The sequence below is a fragment of the Helicoverpa armigera genome, chromosome 20, assembly GCF_030705265.1.
Source record: "Helicoverpa armigera isolate CAAS_96S chromosome 20, ASM3070526v1, whole genome shotgun sequence".
Taxonomy (NCBI): Eukaryota; Metazoa; Arthropoda; class Insecta; order Lepidoptera; family Noctuidae; genus Helicoverpa; species Helicoverpa armigera.
This window is the reverse complement of record NC_087139.1, coordinates 9,745,173-9,761,812: the sequence shown is the minus strand read 5'-3', so window position 1 is coordinate 9,761,812 and position 16,640 is coordinate 9,745,173. Positions and strand designations below refer to the sequence as shown.

Genomic DNA, 16,640 nt, shown 5'->3' with positions numbered 1-16,640 from the left:
TACAGTGTACAAAGGATCTAAAACCCAGATTTTAAAGTCACAGAACATCTTATATTATTAACAGAAATTTTGTACGGTTGCCCGTATATTCGCAAGGGACACGGGTTCCGTATAATTTAAATATTCAAACTTTTAAAAATTGTATTGAACAACGGAACGCGAGTGAAGTTGGATAAAGTTTCCAAAATGGCCGTGGTTTGCAGAAAACGTTCTAATATTAATAGTAATTGTAAGTTATGGCTTTTAGTTTGCGGTTATTAGAAGTGTATTTTGAGGTTTTAAGAAGAATATAGGTCCAGTTTTCTTTGTAAATTAGCCTATAACTATTGCCTCACTGCTGAGCAAAGGCCTTTAATTACTCAAAGTTTTCCATCTTTCCTTCTGTCTCACACCAACATAATTTTATTAATCAAGAGAAGAGACTGACAAAATCGCAAAATGCGGAAGCAAGTTTGAAAATATCGTATGGCTCTTTTCTGGGATGAACAAATCTTACAAAGTTCTATTTAAAATAATTGTTTTGCTGAAAAAATATTCAATAAGTATTTCAATAGTCTCATTCACCGCGAGACGCGAAATCTTTGCAGACAAACATTTTCGTAATTTTTTGCATATTACAACATGTACGTGCGAATGCATTATTAATAGAATTTTAAGTACATATGCACATTGCATTGCACAACGAGGTACTAGGCTAGCATAAACCGTAATGTGTTTCTGATTGCACTCGCCGATGATTTTGACAAAACTGCGCCGCAATGAGGTCGCAATGTCGTAGGTCTAATATTGTCACAGATAGCTTAGGTTTCGTAATGTTGGCAGATGATGGTGCCCTAGTACTTTGAAGTAAATTATGTATTTGTCGTTGTGTAGTTTATTTATTGTTGTTGAATTTGAAAATTTTCTGTCTTTTGTAAAAAGTGGTAAATGGTTGTTTAAATTTATTTTTTTGGTCTTAAAGTTCATTGGTCTTTGTCGTTTTCTTCCAAGGGCTTGAAGAATAAAACAATTGCATGGAAATTCTACCTAATTCTACCATTTTTAAAAAGAAATTACGATTCTGTTATATTTGGATTTGAATGAGATTATTGCAGTACCTTACGCTTAAGACCCGAAAAAATTATTACAATCTTTAATCTTCCCTTCTTTTGCTTGCAATATTAACTAAAATTAATTTATAAACTTTTACCCACAAAACGCCATCTCAAAAATGATAATCCACTCCCAAAACATAGTCGAGATTTACCCTTGCATCTCGGGAGACATACTTAGTACGAACATGAATACGTATAACGGTACGGAATCCGCATAGCAGCGTTCTGAAACTAAAGTTAAATTTGCAAGTGATAGATATGCGAGGCGCTCCTGGAATGTAATTTTCACACGCTCAAGCGACGTCACTGGGGCCCCCGCCCTGTGGAGCCTCCCCGAGCCTCCTCACGCCCCCTTTCTAGCCTGAGAGACTGGGAAACGTTTTGCTACCATTTTTGAGTAGTTTTTTTTTTTAAGGGAAACAGGCAGGAAGTTGTATGTTTTGTAGTAATCGAGAGTATTTAGTAAGTGTTGTATATGGTGTGTCTGTAAAAAATTACCTACGTGTTCTGTTGAGTATTAAAAAAATAAGAAATCATTAAATGATGTTTGAAATTATGAGAAAAGGCGACGATGGGGATGTGGGCTTTTAAAATCGACGCGTGGAGTTTTGTCTTATTTCAACATCAAATAATAGCCTTGTTGATAAAAGTAGGTAATAACCTTTTTTAATGGCAGCAAATATGTATGTACCTATCTATGTGGTTTAAACTATCACAGGTTTCTTATATTGAGTAAAATCTGCACTTTTATTTCGTTTTGTTACATTCCCAACACGAGTAAAAAAAATACTTTTGGTGAGATTTTCTTCACTTTAATTGTGGACTCTTCTTCACATTAGCCACAATACTTTAACTATCCTCCTAGAAAATATACTCTACTTATGTTAAAAATCGAGCATAAAACAATATTTCTTATTTAAAAAGGCACCAACGTCGCGGGCTCTCAGACTGTCGCCCCCGCGGCCTCGCACGACGGATGCTCCGGAAAATTGCTACAATCATTGTGAGAGGGAATTCCGAAATGAAGGAAATGTACTTAAGGACTCCAGCGGTATCGTGTTCACTACTCATAAATGCTCCACTGCTGTGCTGGACTGGTAATTATATGCAGTGGACAGTAGCTGCAGGTTTTATAGTGACCTTAGAATAGAGAGTGGGTCTAGTTCTTTTAAGTGCTGCAGTCTTTCTATGAGATGATCATTCAAAATCGGATGGTTAGAAGCTCTGGAATAGACAGTGGTAGGTCTGAAAGTTCCTTTAAGTAACGCTGAGTATTTTTCGTTTCCCAACTTCTTTTGAAAGTTGAGAATCAAGTAGTTCTGATGAGATGATGGTTTTTGTTAGGAATTGAAGAAGATGTATTAAATCTAAGTCTGTGGATGTCGGCATATCTGTGGTCCATGCTGCTGGTGGTAGAAAATATTTTCTGTTTTTGTTTCAGACTTATTTTCTTGATCGTACTATATGCTACTGCGCGGAGTTTTCTATTCAAGATCTACTGGCGTACTCCTGAGAGAGAAGTAGCAAGTAATTATATTAAGGCCAGTTGTCAAAATTCCTTGTTTTTAATTTTTCATTATTTACACAATATGATGATCATGATGATGACATTCTTATGCTCATGTTAAGTCGGATTTTTATATTTAAACATCTACGATTGTACTACTGAAAGAAGAATTGAAAACGGGTTTATTACTCTGAGTTCAAACGTTTGTCTTTATTTCAAAGTCGCTATTTGCAAAATATGGCTATCTAGTGTCTGTAGAAGCAGTGCCAGTAATTTAGCCATATGCACGGAGTAATGAATATTGCACATGCATACAATCATTTGCAATGGTTGCAAATTAAACCTGCTCATGAGATTCAGTGTGCCAACACCTAGTGTTGTGAATGTAAGTACATCATTTCTAGTATTCAAAGACATTTTTGAAGACTTTTTTCTGTATGTCATAGTTGTCGCTTTATACAGAGTGAAGAGTGAGGCTAAGATTTATTTTTATTTGTCTATCTATGTATCAGTATCTGTCGAGTAGGTACTTACCTTAACTTTGCTTGTTAGGACTTCTTGCTAAGAACAGCAGTATCAACGCTCACAGACTATCATAATGAAGGCAGTTAGGCTTTTGCACTTTGTCTTCGAGTATCTTTTGATTTTCAACGAATAGAATGGGATAAGGAAAGGTTTCTATAAGTTTGCTACATTCCAAGGAATTAACAGTATCTGAAGTTGTTTTATTTTAGGTACAGTAATATGATTTAAGATTCATATGGAAGATATGGGCGATAATTTATTTACCACACCATATAATTGCGCATGTTCCAACCAGCTATACATTCGATGTACCAGGACATCATAAATCACAGGCACGTCGATATCTTTCAATAATCCAATCAAAGCGGCTCGTATCCGAACTAATGTTATTGTCAAACCTACCGGCCATTATCTGGGCACAAGCGAACATCTGAATGTTCGGTCACGTATCCGAACGAACGAACCGACATATACGATTAACGGTGAGAGCGAAAGGGACAGATGATCGATGTAAACAATCGGATTCGTTCCAGTGCAGAAATGGTGTATTACTATCGTTGTTTCGAGACATTTTGGGTTTTATTGCTGTGGTTTTAAGTGTCATATTTTATTGCCGTTTTCAATTTTTAAATTTCGACTATGTTGCTTACACTTCTTGTCTTTCATCGCAAACGACTCTGAGTCTTAGCTTAGTTGTTTTAAGTTCAAAGTTGTCTGCAATTTTAATGGCATTTACGATATAAGTAGAGAATTCGTTAGTGTACAGTGGTGAAGTGGCATCTATCTTATGTTTCTTATATTGACAACGCCATCACCAGAATCGGAATGAGGTAATAAAGAAATTGCCATCCTTTTATGTAGCTTTTTAACATTGCTGATGTGCACTATAATGAATGCGACATAATTGAATAATCCTCTTGAAAGCGAACCGCCCCATTTGTGAGTCGAATCAGGATGAAGTAATATCGTCAATGTATAAGTTTTTTCGTATTAGTATGGAGCCGGGAGTTATTTCTGAAGGGTTATGTAAGACCTAATTGAATTAAATTGGTTCTGTTTTGGTTTGTTGTTGACTGACAGTGAAGAGGAAGGTTATGGTTTACTTCTTGAGTTTCTTTTTGTTTTTCTGAGATCTATGAATATTTTGTTAGTAGTTATGTTGACTTTACGATGGCTCAAATAGAGATGTTTTGGTTGGGATACGTTCTAAAGGAATTCATCATCATAATTTGTTCATTTATTTGAAAGTAAATCCTAGCCCAGCCTTCTCCAATTTTTTTTGGGGGTCAACTCCTTAAAGATAAGCAGCACTGCCAGTCTGTACTTTATATAAAAAATTACGAAGAAATGAGGAACAATTAAATTGATTTATGATCCTTTACAATTGCAGTATGTATTTTTTAACAGTCGTAATTTGCACATCAATGCAATTTATTGTCATCATCTAAATTACACACAGGCGATAAATCTCTTCGATCGTCTGTGCGCCTGGTAGAATCATTCATTGCTATAACCGCCCACACATATTACTCGGGAGCTCTAAACGGCATATCTCAGCATTCCTGCGCTCCTAGTACAATTGATGCAATATACTAGGCTGGTCCGGTGGCATCTTCGTTAGTAATCTCGTCTTGTTAAGAATGTTTATGCATTTTATGCACTCCTAGTAGTTGCTTTCCGTTGTACCAAGTTATCAGTACTTTTTTGGTAGGCATGATACCAGCGTGGGCTTGAATTTTTGAAGAAATGTTTATGTATTTTATGTACTCCTATTAGATGTTTTCCGTTGTACTAAGTTATCAGTACTTTTTTTGGTAGCCATGATACCAGCGTGGGCATGGATTTACGTGGGAAGGTTAAATCTTAGAATGACATCTAGTAGGTAACAATAACTTTTCTAGAATTTTCCACTCTCAAAAAGATGTTGGACATCCCACTAGCTAGAATACCCTTTACTTAACGAGATACCCCCCTACTTATGTATTTTCTGATGGACCTTAGAAACTTTTTAGTCACCTGTAAGGTGATCAAGTATGTAAAGTGTATTCTAGAAAAGCGGTGGTCAATCATCATATTCTCATGAGCCATCTTAGGAAGTTGGAAGTTTTCTTTAAATGACTCTAAATATCTTCTAATGATGGACTTTGGTTTTGTCGGCACCCTGTTGACTAGAACGTTTCGATTTCAGTATAGTATCGGCACGGATATTGAGCTCTCGTACACATAAGGCAATAAACCAATAGATCGCTTGTGCGCAGGTGAAGGTCAGGGCTCAATATCCGTGCCGATAACTATACAGTTATGGTTCAAATAACAACTTTCCACATTTCTTTCTCTTGAAATAGTAAAAAAAAAAGTGAAAATCTTAATGTTCCATTATTACATTACATTAATGCTGGTATCCTAGTAGCATGGGCTATGGTGTGACTGCACAAGATATATGAACGCGCCGCGAATTCGCTTGTTGGACAAATTTTTCAGTACCCTGTGTGGAAAGCGATCATTGTAGTTGCGTTACTACTGCTGTAGTGTCCGCAGAAAAAATAGTAGATATATATGTTTGGTTTTTATTTATCGGACTTGGATCTATCCTGTAGCAAAAATGCAGATTAGAAAAAAACTGCCCTGCAAAGTGGGATTGTTTTTTTCCAAATTAAAGGTAACTTGACGGGAAATCCGCCTCTGGTACGAAAACGTTCTGATGAATTAAGAATTTCTTAAATACTTTTTGAGAAGTTTTTTTGGTCATGGTGACTTCTTCGGTACCCTAAAGTTACTTTAAGTTCTGTACAGTTATCGGCACGGATATTGGGCCCTGACCTTCACCTGCGCAGAAGCGATTTACTGCCTTATTGCCTTATGCGTACGGGTGCGCAAAGCGATCCCCACTCTTCCGCCGAGAGCCCAATATCCGTGCCGGTAACTGTACTACACAGTTCTTTCGTACCTAAAGAGTTACCTTCTGTAGTGTACTGAAGAAGTCCCTGTATTTATCCTTCCCAAAAAGTACCATGGATTGTACCTCTATACTTAAATCTATCCCACACGTTGTTTTTGCCCTCCGTCCACTGTCACGAAGCGACGCACGAGCGTCAAAGCGACACGGCCGTTAGTTGTCGCGGCGCCGCGTCGCGCGACCAAACGTTTTTCATTGCTGCACCAGTGATGAATTCGATGCGGCCTGCCTAACCTAGCGAGCAATGTACACCGCGATTTAGAAGCGGTCACCCGGTAATAGATGCGTGCACGTTTTTAAATTGTTGCTTAATTTCCGTGTATTTGTTTTGTAGAACAATTTTGGGTGTGTTTTTGGTTGGGAATTGTTGGATTTCTATTGAAATGTAGTATGATAGTTAATTTTGTTTCTTTTTTTCTTACTTTGTACATATAAGGTTGATTCATCGTTAAAAATACTGGAGTATCTCGTAGCGTCATTTAATTTTGGCCTCTTCTCTTTAGTGTCGTCTATTGGGACATTGTTATATCTATTGTTCTGCTTTAAATTAGTCTGATTTGTGGTCATCCTGATGTCCTGGAAATCATCCAAAAACATTCAGTTTTTAATTAAAATTATTCCACAACAAAAAGTTATTTACGGACACGCCACGTAAATCCAGAAACTAATTAGGAAGAAACAACTGACACACAACATTTAACAAGCCTACGCAAGCCAACTACCAGGGCGACATAGTCTTAATAAAGCATAGTCCAACAAAACAATAACAATAATTTAGGCTAAAAACGGAAATATCCCCGCGAAAAATGTTCAAAACGCCGGACGTAGTCCACTGCTGGCCATCACGCCAGTTATTTGGTCCATTAAACGTGAATAGTTGGAGCCGACGAGTACTAGGAGCGCAGAGCCAGCGGGGAGGTTTTAAAATACGATTTATTGCCTATATAGCTGTGTTTAAGTTAGGGCTAATGTGATTAGGTTATGTTTATAGATTTATGTGGCTCGTGATCTCGTCGCGTTTGGCTGAGTTGCTTTGTTACGCTTCTCATATTAGGCATATGCCAATATTATGACTAACTGGTCCATCGAGCTTCACCTCATAATTAAGGCATCGTTCAGACCAAACGTATTGTCGGCCGCTGACTGTGAGCGCGCGTTACGCAGTTTATTGCTTTTCCATATAAATTGAAATTGTCGTTCACACCGAACCGACTATACGCTGTTACGTCGTCTGTTGTAGCTGACTCTCAGTGGCCGATTATTTTACTACGCGACTATGTACGGCGGACGCGGATTGGCTACGCGGACGCAGTTGCCGAATAGAATAGCGCCGCTCCGCCGCGTACGCACCGCCGCGCCTCGGTACAGCACGTCGATAATTAGTGTCCCTTTTATATAAACTTAAACGTATTAAAGATAGTAACTCATCGAATGTTTTACTGTCATACGAAAATATTTCTTGAACTTATTTACTTTTTCTTGAAATTGACCAAGAAAACATCTCTTCAAATTTAAGGGATGTACCCACAATCTCTTCTTATTATTATTTTCGTCTTCCTCTAGAGCTTCGCAAATGGCAACTATCTGAATGCGCATCATTTAAATGAAATATCAGTAAAACGTCTGATTTGAAAAAAATAAATTACGCTAGTTTTATCGTTTATAAAATACTACGAGCAACTTCAATTACTGAGCCCTTTTATGTGTAGAATAGTCAGCCGCTCAGCGTACGCATCTAGTGTGAACCTACAAGAGCCTATTCTTTTGTTCACACATGTAGCGCATCGTACGCTATAGCCTATTGTCGGCTTGGTGAGTACGCGTTCTGCAGATTGAGTCGACGTTCACACTGGGGCAGACAGTGAGTATACTCACAGTCAGCGGCGGACAATACGTTTGGTGTGAACAATCCCTAAATAGCTTCTAGCGTAGAGTACTGAAAAATGTGAAACCTTTATTAGAAGTTGCAAGCTTTTCAAACGAATTTTGGTCACTATGGAGAAATACAAAACAATTTACAATATCTGATCTAAATGTAGTTCTATATTAATCGATGTTGAGCGAAACAGTTAATTAATTTTCATGCCTAAAGATGATTTTTCCCAGCAGTGAGACAATATTCTTAGATTCAAAAACTCCATGATGTATCGTAACTTTTCATCGAAGACAAACGTTTTTATTACTATTTCACATAGTGTTGATATTACTTTATTGATCACGTCACGCTAGCTCACGTTTCAGCCATTTTTAGGCTATTGTTTTGTTCTACAAATCCAGATTTCCTATTTTTTTTTGTATTTATTAACCCAATAATAGCATTCAAAACAAATTCAACTGAAAATATCACCTTGTTACCGAAAAAGTTCACTATGCGTTGGCAGTAGCTGTCAACGATGTCTAATGACAAGATCAGCAAATCTTTCTCCATTTTACCAGCCACCACTGATTGTCTTACTGACGCCATTGGTTTATTTATTATCACGTCATCATCTCAGCCATAGGGACGTCCACTGCTGGGGTGCGATTCACTAAGAAAAAACATCTTTACAACCAAGAAATCATCGTTGTAACATCAGATGTAAACTCGGCGGTATTCATTAGTTAAAATTGCGCGATCGTAGCGCCTCAACGATGTTGACGGCGTGACATAGAACTAACATTTGGAGCCAAATGTATGAAAATCGGTATTCAGCAACACGAAACATCCTCGCCTGCAACGACAACCTCGCCTTCGCCTTCGATTTTATCTGTCAAACCGAAAAGCTTGTAAATTGTGGATGTTTTCTTGGATGAAGGCGATTAAAATGTAAGTAAAGCAAGTTATTTAATAAATTGCAATGTGAAAATATGTTTTTATGATGTTTTGTTTATCGTACTTTAATTCCTGAAACGTTTACGCCTATTTTTAATGTTTTAGATGGCAGTTCGTCTTTCCTGTACTTATGATTTTTTTGTTGGAAGAAACTAAACATCAAGAGTATTAAATAAATAAAAGTCACGCCTCCGTGATACGTAATATGGATTTACTAACTACTGATAAAAACTATATTAAGGTTGACTGAAGAACAGATTAGACAGTTGAAAGAAGATTTCTCCTTTCCTAACAAAGGCGAATCGTTAAGGAGGAATTAGCAACCACACCAATATATTACACTTAAACAATATAATATAAATCATCATACAGTACAGTGGATAGGTGCCTAAAACTTACTGGCCATCAACCTTTTGTATGTAGGTACTGTTAATTTTTTGGTTAGTGGGATTTATGTACCAAATAATGCTATGTGACATTGCAAGAACAATATCTCACGGGCATCTGCCTCAAGGACTCAACAATATACAGTAGATGCCATCAACCATCCAGATATTATTGATAAGTACGAGATAAGAAGCGACTGTGACCCGGTTAACAAGCAAGCCGGACTCTAGCAATGACTTGGACAGTGGACATCATGCTAGAAGTTATTTAATAAACAATAATATGTGTGACACCTTCTAACAATACATATGTATTTTTATTTATTACCTGTTACTGTTACAGCCTCTTTTTTATCGTCCCACTGCTGGGCACAGGCCTCCTCTCACATGGTTTGAGCATTGAGCACCACACTTGCTCAATGCGGGTTGGTGATTTCAGACTATATAGTCCAGGTTTCCTCAAGATGTTTTCCTTCACCTTTTTATCAGCCAGTGGCGTCCAAGATATACTTGTACATAAAAACTTAGAAAAGTTGCATTATTTTACCGTATTTTACCTGTGTATGTTAAATAGTATTTTAACATTACACAATAGTGTGCAAGTATCAAAGTAATTTTTATAAAAATACTTTACTTTTCTGTAATCATTAATTAATAAAACAATATTTTAATTCAACATGTCTTTTTATTATTTTGTATTTTATAATGAACATGGATTTATTTATCTAAATTCAGGTTCCAAAACATTCTCCTCACATAATGAAATGTATTTTTAACTCAATTACACCGAGTTCTGGCAAATTCTTCATGTTGCCTCGCAGCTGCAATTGAACTGGACTTCCTCTGCACTGCTCCTTTTTGTCCTTCCAGTACTGCAACACAAGCAAAAATTATGTGGTGTAATATATAAAATAAATAAAACAACTATTTGCTTGGTGTGGTTTAACTTTCAGTTGCAATTTCAAATGCCTTTATGATTGAATTTGAAGGATAGAGTAAAATCATTGTATGTATATGCCTGCTGTCAACACTTATTTAGTACCTAATACATACAAAACAATGTAAAGAGTACCTACTATACTTACCATGATTTAATGCAACAGTAAACACACACAGGTTCATAAATTATTATTGATTACTAACCTTACACCACTGCTCCAATATTTTCATACACCCACTACGTCACTGTTTGGGGCTGTTGTTTTCGGATCGTGCCTGATGACTGCTCGCATTTGCAGTACGATCATGGGCCCATCATAATCAAACATGGTTTGTTTTCCAAAAAGCTTACTAGCTCTTCCAGCTGACTCAACGAAGGCAGTGCGTTGCGAAACACTAAAAGATAAATATTTTAGTTAATACACGTAGTTCACAAAGACTGTATTGTATATTAAAATGTAAATGTTACGTACTGTGTACTTACTTTCGATAGTTTTGGAACCAAACTAAAACACAGGACAAGTAGAATGCCGTTGGTTGGTTGGTACAACTTTTTTTAAAGTCCACTTGACCGCTTAAAGCCATTTGGAGCTTTGAAATCTCGTATTTAGATAAATAAAAGATATAATCAAGTTATGAGCAAAATGTTTGTTTTGGTTTTGAAAAGTTTTGAAATGACACAGACTATATATTATACTACATAACCTAGATTATAACAAATGTCAAAGATTTGAGTCATTATTTTCTATGTCGAAAATGATATGATTAATTAAATATTCGTTGCTTATCGAATAGAATGTGTTTTATACATACATGTTATGCATTTACATTGATTAGAAATGTCGAAATAATGCCAAAAAACGTTAGTCGAGATTTTCTCGATTATACTTTAAATTGCTTTAGAAGAAATTTGGCAACACTGTAAACATCCTACCCGTCATCGTTGTTCGGCAGATCGTCGACGAGCTTTTGAGCTAAGCGAATACGGTTTTCAGCAACGTTGTTTTTAAAAGCGATGTCTACGATGCGACATCTGTGAACTCGTCGTTGTTAGCATCGATGATGTGTTTGTTACAGAATCGCATGGCTGAACATAGGCCCCCCCCTTAGATCTCCACCGATACCTGTTGGAGGCGACCTGCATCCAGCGTCTTCCGGCCACCTTTATAAGGTCGTCTGTCCACCTTGTTGGTGGACGTCCTAAGCTGCGCTCGCTAGTCCGTGGTTTCCACTCTAGCACTTATTTATTATACCTATGACGTGTTTAAAATATTTTCTAAATTAAATGTGTGGTTAGTTTATAAATCTATTTTCAGACCTTTCAAAAATTTTTGTTTTATTCATATACTTATGGAAAAAAAACTCATGACTTTTCAAGGTGTGTACCAGGGCATCAGACAACAAAAGCGGTCACATCTCAGCCTTAATTTACGCATCGAGTCTTATCAGTGTTCGGATCAACACGTTTCACCGTACTTTTCCAATTTTCCTAAGTACTAATTACCTGGTATGTTTACATTAACAGAATCAATTTATTTATGTGATCCTAGTGAAACTCATTACTGTTTAGTTGTCCTTTTCGTTAATTACGGGCTCGGCGAGTGGGCCGAGGTTGTTTAGAGCATGAATATGGCTATAGAGCGCTTCTTTGACTTAGAACATCTCTATTGTACTGTATTTGGCTTGAATTCCTTGTGACATATCATAACCTAAGCTACCACTGCTGAAAAATGCTTGAAAATCGTTGACTTAACACCTGTATACATTGTAAAAAGCTGAAAATATTCCTTGAATATGTTTTTTTTCACTTTATTTCACCTGTAATTCATATTCGTCTTGAAAACTTGTAGCTGATCTTAGGACGTAGAAGTCTCACCCGATGCCTCGTTTGATTCGTACTCTATCGCAGTAGAGTTACTTGGCCCAGTAGGTAGGCGCAAGTAATCGGGATCGCGCGGATAAATTGTAAACTTGGATTATTGTTTTGCCAACCGTGGCCTGTTCAGGTGTTTTTGATATTGTACTGTTTGCAGAACAAGCTAAGATAAAAAAGATCAAATAGGAAAATTTTCACAGTGCCGTAGTACACCGGAAGTGATGCTAACACATGTGGCCGTGAACTAATTATGTGACCACTACTGGTTTTAATTTTCTATATACTAACAAGTTTTGTATTTTTAATTATGTGTGCGTGTATTTATGGTACATGACATATATATGGGTCAATGTAGCATGAAGATATAGTGATTTTGAGTTTGAAAAGCTTTGCTTTACTTGACCGTCCACTAATATAGAATTCGAGTCTCACATGGTGTCTTTTTTCTATTTTTATGATTGTCAAAGAACTATTTATCTTCTCAGATTTATTTTCTTCTGGAATATCGTATGCATCATTACTGGGTTCCAATCTTCTAAAAATGATCCCGAAAGTACATATTTTATAATTACAGCTGCAAAGTCTCCTAATCCCCGCTTCTGCTATCCCTCCACTCCTCTGCGTCCCTGGTACTGTTTGTTTCTGAGTAAAACTTTAATTAACCAATAAACATGTCGGTCGTGGTCCCGTCTTAAATTAGCCCTGAGTGGAAATTGCTCGATGCCTCCGCAGCAGTCATGACGCCCTGGTACCTTCGCCTGGACGTAATGAAACTTAGTTTATAATTGCCTATAAGCTACGTTACTGTCGTATGAATTTAAGGGCTAAAGCAGGTGGGGTCGGAATGAGCAAGAATTTATAATTATTAAAGATTAAAAACAATTGGGTAGGCTTTAGATAAGTTGGCTATTTTCTGAATTAATTAAAAGGTAACATAACTTACTGTGGAATACGCGAAGAAAGTATAGTTTAGGTAATTTTCATTGAGCCCTGAAACTTCACTTGACTTTTGTTTAAGTTGAACTACACACGTGATCCTTATGAATTAGTGACCAGTTTTCCCATAATCTGCCTACCTATTTCGTAGCAACGCTATTTCCCAGCGATGGTTTCCAGCTTTACTCATCTAGCTTCTAACCTACAAATGACATTATGATACTTTCTGGAGGCCTAACTCGTCTAAAAATTTTCCTCAAAAATTGACGAAGCTTTCTCAATTCAAGAAATTGAAATATTTCTTTTGCCTGTAATTTACCCAGCTCAATCAATTCAGGTCGTTTTTTCGGGTAAAATAAGAAGTAAGGTATTTCCATTTTCGGAACGATTGCTCTTCATATTCTGCTATTGCTATATAGTTGATCTCAACCTACTAAGGATTGTTCTAGGCTTTGCAAATAAACTTGACCCACAAAATACCGATTATTGTATGAAAAAACTTCAGTTATCTTAAAGGAACACTGGTACTTAGAAAGGGCGCATTCCTGCACATTTGGTACTAGGCATACATAAATTGATATAGTTTCCAGTGTTCATCTGAAGCTTTTCTTTTGTCGCCGGGGGCCGGGGTGCGCGGGTGATGGGAGGGGCTAAGGTTGACAAATGGGCCGCTCGGAGCATCCGCGAGCGATACAATCGGTGCGTTGCTTACTGTGCTCCGTTCGAGGAAAAAACGTAGGGTTGCCGAGTATGTTTAACTGGGAAATTGAGATTATTTTCCAATTTTTTTGGCGTTGAAGAAAAAATATGTGACATGTGGTGTCACTATGTTGTTCTGTATGTATCTGTGACTGCTGATCATAAATCGTAGAAAGTAATAACGTCTTTCCACGTTTGATATCACAAGCTCAAGAATAGATTAGAAAGTATTTTAGAAGAGTAATGCAGTAGTTCGAGAATTATTATTTTATTCAATAAGCAGCTCATTTACATAAATTAAGAAAAAATAACCTGAATAGAACTGACTTCCTTGTCACGTCATATATAAGAAATCAACTTTGAGACTTACTAAAATTACAAGTTGCAAAAATAAACTACCAAAACGTAGCAGAATATGTAATCGAAAACTTAAAAACAAACTATCATTTTAACGTATCATTTAATTTAGTTTTCAATAATAATATAAATTTTCATCAGCTTGCCAACCCTGCAGCACGCGTCACTGGACTCGTCCCAGTGTGCCATTACTCACTGTCGTCCGCCATTTTCGAGCCGCCACGCCCGCTACGACGCTACGAAATGCTACGCCGCGTAGCGTTGCCGTTTCGTAGCAACCGCTCGAGATTCTGTAGTCTTAGTACTTTTTTTTTCGCTTGTTAGTTGTAATTTAATTCGGATTTGTTGTTATGAAGTAGTTGTTATTATTATTTTAGTATTTTTTTTGTAAGCGTGTTTGTATCTTGTATCTAGAAAATTTATATAATTCCATCGATGGGTTACTTAGATATTTTAACAATATTTCTCTAACAGTTGTTTTTACTGATCTATCATATCATTTTTCAACTTGTTCCACTATGTGTTACTGTAGTATCCATGTAATGACTTTTTAATGAAACAAGTAGTTTTACTTAGTAAAAATAGCAAAAACTTTAATAATTATCATATACAATACACCGGCTAGTAATGTTCACGGAGCAGAGAGAGACCATAGATTAAAAATACAAAACTATAACTATGCTGAATGGAACAAGGGAAATTGAGTACAAGGCGCAAAATCAAAATATTACAACACTCTCCCTGAATTTAAGCCTTCATAAAAATATTAATTTTAAATATTGACAAAAGACATCAACACTGATACAATAACTAACTGCTAATGACTACATCATTAGACTTAAGTCCAATTTTATCTCTTAAATAACAAAACTTAACTTTACTTAAAGGTTTGGTAAAAATGTCAGCATATTGCTCATCACTACACACATAGTTTAATTCAATAACCTTATCATAGTATTTTTCTTTAATGAAGTGAAACTTAATGTCTATATGTTTGCACCGTTTGTGAAAGTTAGTATTTTTGATTACACTGATAGCACTTTGATTGTCTAAATTTAAACATACAGACTTTTGATTAAATTCACCAATATCAGATAGTAACTGTTTAATCCACATGACTTCCTTTGTAGCAGCACAGGCTGCCATAAATTCTGCTTCAGTGGTCGATAGTGCCACTGTTTGTTGTTTTTGACAGGCCCATGTCACTGCTCCTCCATTTTTAATAAATACATATCCAGTAACCGAACGTCTTGTATTAGGGTCATTAGCAAAGTCTGCATCACTATACCCCATGACAATATTGGGATCAGATGACTGTATGTAATAGATACCATACTCTTTAGTTTCTTTTAGATACTTGAAAATTTTCTTCACAGCATTCCAATGAGTTTCATTATAAGAGTTTAAAAATCGACTCACCAGGCTTACAGCAAAGGAAATGTCAGGTCGGCTTACTGTAGCAAGGTGCATCAATGATCCAACAGCCACCATAAAGGAAAGCTGTTTTTATGTCCAATTGTATTATTTGAAGGTTATGTTGGGCAGCTTCAGACAGTAATAGACGAATTGAATCATACCTCACAGTAGGTGCGAATGTTTCTTGATAGTCAATACCTTTGGTTTGTGAGTAACCTTTCGCACAAAGCCGAGACTTGTATCTTGGTCCAGAACATTCTTCCTTGATGCGAAATACCCATTTACATCCAATTACTCGCATATCAGGAGTTTTATCAACTAATGTCCAAGTTTTATTTTGTTGATGAGCATCAAGCTCTTCTTTTATTGACATTATCCATTTTGAAGCATCAACAGACTTCATTGCTTGTTCATAGTTATCAGGAACCTCATAATTTAATAATTGTTCATCAAAACACAGGTAAGAGCTTTCTTCTTGTTTCTTTGACTTTAAAACTTGACTTCTTGTTCTGATTATAGTTTGTCTTTCTGGTGAAGATTCTATGCTTTCATCTGGGAAGTACTCACTGTCAGATTTGCTCTCATTAACAGTGTTAAATGAGTCATCATCACTTAAAATTTGTTCACTATGTGTACTGCTCTCATTAGTATTCAACTCAATGGGCACATAGTCTCTTTTGACTGTTGACTCCAGAAATACAGCATCTCTGCTTTTAATAGCAATTTTTGAGTTAGGCAATAAAAAGCGATACCCTTTTGTGTTCTCACAATATCCAATGAAAGTCATTTTTTGTGATTTTGAATCCAACTTCTTCCTTTTCTCTTTTGGCAAGTGAACCATTGCCTCACATCCAAATGTCCTCATGTGGCTAACGTTGGGCTTTTGTCCAGTCCACATTTCTTCAGGAGTCTTATAGCACAGAGATTTAGTTGGAGAACGGTTTATGATATAAGCAGCGGTGTGAATTGCTTCAGCCCAATAAACTTTAGGTAAGTTGGCATTTAACATCATACACTTTGCTCTCTCTATTAATGTTCTATTCATCCTTTCAGCTGTGCCATTTTGTTGTGGAGTGTAAGGTGTGGTTGTCTGATGCCTTATTCCACATTCTTTAAGAAATTTTGAAAAATTCTTGT

At 36.6% G+C, this 16,640-nt stretch overlaps 2 long non-coding RNA genes across 2 annotated transcripts; one reads left to right on the top strand and one right to left on the bottom strand.

Moving 5' to 3' along the window:
* Positions 1-8,591: 8,591 nt before the first annotated feature.
* Positions 8,592-9,956, top strand: LOC126056100 (uncharacterized). The gene is made up of 2 exons (XR_007511826.2): positions 8,592-8,888; positions 9,000-9,956. It is a non-coding gene; the product is annotated as an uncharacterized LOC126056100 (long non-coding RNA).
* On the bottom strand, positions 9,946-10,827 carry LOC126056189 (uncharacterized). Its single transcript, XR_010277496.1, has 3 exons — positions 10,704-10,827; positions 10,424-10,615; positions 9,946-10,152 (listed from the first exon to the last, which is right to left on the bottom strand). It is a non-coding gene; the product is annotated as an uncharacterized LOC126056189 (long non-coding RNA).
* Positions 10,828-16,640: the final 5,813 nt, after the last annotated feature.